General features: G+C 38.0%; 1 non-coding gene across 1 annotated transcript; it reads right to left on the bottom strand.

Moving 5' to 3' along the window:
- Positions 1-405: 405 nt before the first annotated feature.
- On the bottom strand, positions 406-501 carry LOC123183859 (small nucleolar RNA Z101). Its single transcript, XR_006492848.1, has one exon. It is a non-coding gene; the product is annotated as a small nucleolar RNA Z101 (small nucleolar RNA).
- Positions 502-4254: the final 3753 nt, after the last annotated feature.

The raw sequence follows: 4254 nt of genomic DNA, 5'->3' as shown, positions 1-4254 counted from the left end.
TTTTAAATTTGACCTATTGACCAGTCAATGGGTCAAAACCGGTCAACTGGGAGAGAAGGGTTGAATCCTGGCCGGTTTTGAGAGTTGGGGGGGGGGGGGTTGTAATTTAGACGGTATTGAAGTTCGAGGTTGTAAATTAGACTAGGGCAAAAGCTCGGGATTGAAATATGCACTTCTCTCAAAAAGTAAAGAACAATCTTTCATACAGCCCCAACAAAAATGTAAAGAACAATCTTCATACGGGGAAATGATCCTCCCTAGGACCCTGCCTTCTCAAATTGAAATGTTCATCAACACCACAGGATCATCCTCATATAAATGGTTTATGCCAAGAGCACTAGCACACTAGTGAACGCCATCAATGGGTCTAGCTGTATTCACCTAATTAATAAGAGGATATAATACAGAATGCATCAGATCTCCAAGGCTAAAAGAGTGACATCACATAAACGCCTGAGACGCAAATTACACATCTAACTTGTGTCTCCGTGTCTGCATGAACACAGCTCTTCCAAGAAACAGCGTCAAGAACAAGGAAAAACTGTAAATTCCAAAAGAAACTGCAAAACACGGACAGGCCCTCAGCATAGATGATAGCTATGGAGATAACGGGTCTCCTGCCGTAACTCCCGGGATGTTCGTACGGCATCTGTAAAATCACCATTGACTTTGTAACTCGATATGGATCACTAATCACACAAAGCATAATTCTGTACACCAAAGAACAGGGAAACACGATTTGAGCATCATACCTTTGAGGAAGCCCCACTCTACCCAGTCTTACGCGTTGTTCATATCAAGCTTGACCCCAGCCAACAATTCTTTTCCCTTCCTCTTACCCCTAATATGTTGTGTGAACTCAAAAGACAGGAGGATGTTGTTTCTCATCAATCTTCCCCATCTTCCTGATAAGAAGGCACTCTGAATTAGTTCAGGTAAAACTAATTCCGGGAGATTCACCAAAACCTTGGAGATAATTTTATAAGAAATGATAAATGAGCTTATGGGCTGAACTCTCTTTTAATCTCATCGGATTTTTGACTATCGGGTTGAGTCCGATAATCAACTGACGAGTTGCTTCCCCTATACGGATAACATATATGTTTTCAGAAAATTCACTACCACATCCTTAACTCACTGCCCAAAAAGATCCCATAATGTCTTGTAAAAGATAGCTTACGGCATTCATGATACAATTAAGAGCCTCTTTTGTTTGTTCCTCGCTATTAGGATGCCAGCAGTATGTGTTTCATCTCATGTGTTATCCTTGGCTCAATAGCATTTGGCAGCTCTAGCTATCTGGAACCTGCATGGGAAGTGAAATGACCTTTGTAGTAGTTACTACCAAGAGATTTCAACTACTCCATTTTAACATCACCTTTCAGCTTTTCAAAATTTGTTAGTTTTCATCCTCTCTGAAGGACAGGAAAGAAGTATGAAATACTCCGATTTTCCTTGTACAGCAAATCATTGTGAGCATATTGTTTCCAGTACAGGTTATGCTGATCCTTAGGTATCTCCAACTTGTACTTTAGTAGTTATTTACGAGTCAAATTTACTGCAACATAGGAGTAGAGCTTAGCAATGTTGTGCACATATTCTTCTTTAGCACTTTCCTGGCATAGAACATGCACATAAAGCATAGAGGCAGCATCAATGTGAACCTCCGTTCCTCCAAAACCACAGACCAAAAATACATGAGCTAGGAATACAAGATTTTTTATCAGGGTGCATCATCTATTCTGGAAGTGATACCTACAATTAATATTTGAGGTTGGAATATCATAACCTTTCGTGATGGTGTTACCTGAATAAAAATACTCTATGGCAGTACGAGATTACAACAATATTACGTGGAGGAATCTTCAGACATTGGATGGAATTGTGCAGGCATATGTCTAGTACTCCGTATTTCATTTCAGATGCATCAGGCTATTAACAATGATGCAAATCCCATCCTAAAACATGAAAAACAATAACAATTAGTATTCATCACATTTTATATGCTAAACGCTCATTGCTTACTCATCATATAAAGTACACTATGTAAATGGTACTAGAATTACAATTGTAGTGGGTTTAGCCTAGCATAGTCATGTAGTTAGTTATTTCGATAATCATAATGCACATGTTGGATACTTGTATATCATGTAGTGTGGTGCCTAATTTGCAAGGGACACAGAAGTTTAAGAAAGAATTACACAGTTTATGGTTTGCAGTTGAATAACAAATTAAGAAATTGGATGATTGAACAACTCTATTAATTAATATGTAAGAAGAAAACAAAAATGAACTGAATGAAGGAATGACTGACCGATTTTCTACAAGCAAGTAATCGGAATTCCTTAACCCAACAAGAGGGCCTGATGGCACACAATAACTGAACTGTGCCTTCTGAGGAGTTATGCCCAAACACAATGCACTACTCAACTATAGCTCCACCAAAAAATTGATACTCCCTCCGTCCCATAATGTAAGACGTTTTTTGACACTACACTAGTGTTAAAAAACATCTTACATTATGAGACGGAGGGAGTACTTTACAGGGAGCAATTTTATTTTCTCCCTATCTTCCCTTGAAAAGAGACGTATCAGCAGCGAAGTAGTTGAAGCTGCAAGTGAGATGCTCCTGCCATCAACTCTAGACATATAATGTCCAGCCTTGACGACCTCACCTTGTTCCAATAATATTATGATGATACCATTAATAAGACGAGAGTCCGGAGCACAACAACTCTTCTCCATTGATGAGTGGTAGAACGCAATCCATCAATGTAATCCTTAATAAGTGAAAACTTCTCCGATATAGTGTAGTTGGGAGAATTCAAAAAGATAATGGGACTATCGTGTGTGGGTGCAATAGCAATAATTTCATTCTTAATATAAGGAAATATAGCAAGTTCATCTCCATAAGCATAATTTTTATTGGCATCATGGCCACAAGCGTAGCAAGCATCATCAAAAAGGGATATTTCAAACGAATCAACGGGATCATAGCAATTATCATGGCATTCATCCTTCGGTAAGAATGAAGGGAAATTAAACAATGTATGAGTTGAAGAGTTACTCTCATTAGAAGGTGGGCACGGGTGATCAATCCGCTCTTTCTCCACTTGTTCTTCGCTCTCCTCATCATCTTTTTCATCCAATGAGCTCACAATTTCATCAATTTCTTCTTCCATATACTCCTGCAAAATATTAGTCTTTTCTTGGACAGCGGAGACTTTCTCAATAAATACATCAATATCGTAATTGCATTTATAATTATCATAGCAATATTTAAGGATAGCAAAATTTTCAGGTCTATAAACTGAATCATCAAAATCTTCAAACTTTTCAAACAAAGATTCAATTTCATAAGCACCCTTAAAAGCAACAAATTCTTCTCTTCGTGCCACATCATAGTAATCATATATATCATTAGCATAAGAAGCCAAGGTCTCATTATCATTAAATTTGCATGAAAAGGGAAGGTGTGGAGCGTTCATCCAAGAGCAACAAGTATAATCATATCTCAAGCATAGCTCCCGAGCATACCAATGCAACATATGAATTTGATCCCATAACAATTTCTCTTTATGAGTCAAGCGATAATCCCTAAAGTATCCACGTTGATCCAACATTACTCCCATTATATAGTTGAATGGGGTTTTCTCAGGATTATCAAAGTAGTGCATAATATCTTTTACATAACGAGCATCGAGGGTTTTAGGAGGTTCCCCATCTCCATGAGTAGCAAGTACCACTAATTTTTTGGTGTTTCGTGTTCCATATCCACAACCAAAGATAGAGAACAACTTAGAACAGGAAATAATAACTACTTAGTGATAAAGCAAACAAGCACACATGAGAATATTCACCCCACGCTATTACTTCCCGGCAACGGCTCCAGAAAAAGGTCTTGATAACCCACAAGTATAGGGGATCATTTGTAGCCTTCTTGATAAATAAGAGTGTCGAACCCAACGAGGAGCTAAAGGTAGAACAAATATTCCCTCAAGTTCTATTGACCACCGATACAACTCTACGCACACTTGACGTTTGTTTTACCTAAAACAAGTATGAAACTATTTTGCAAGAATAACACTACGAGTACTTTGAGAGTAAAACTACGAATAAATTGCAATGTAGTAAAAGTGGATAGATTTTGTCAACAAGAAAGTCATTTGTCCGTAGGTAATCGATAACAAGTACCGGTAATCATTCTTGCAATTTTACATGAGGGAGAGGCATGAGCTAACATACTTTCTCTAC

This window comes from Triticum aestivum, chromosome 1D (genome assembly GCF_018294505.1).
Source record: "Triticum aestivum cultivar Chinese Spring chromosome 1D, IWGSC CS RefSeq v2.1, whole genome shotgun sequence".
NCBI lineage: Eukaryota > Viridiplantae > Streptophyta > Magnoliopsida > Poales > Poaceae > Triticum > Triticum aestivum.
The sequence above is the reverse complement of the archived record's forward strand: the minus strand, read 5'-3'. Positions and strand labels throughout refer to the sequence as shown.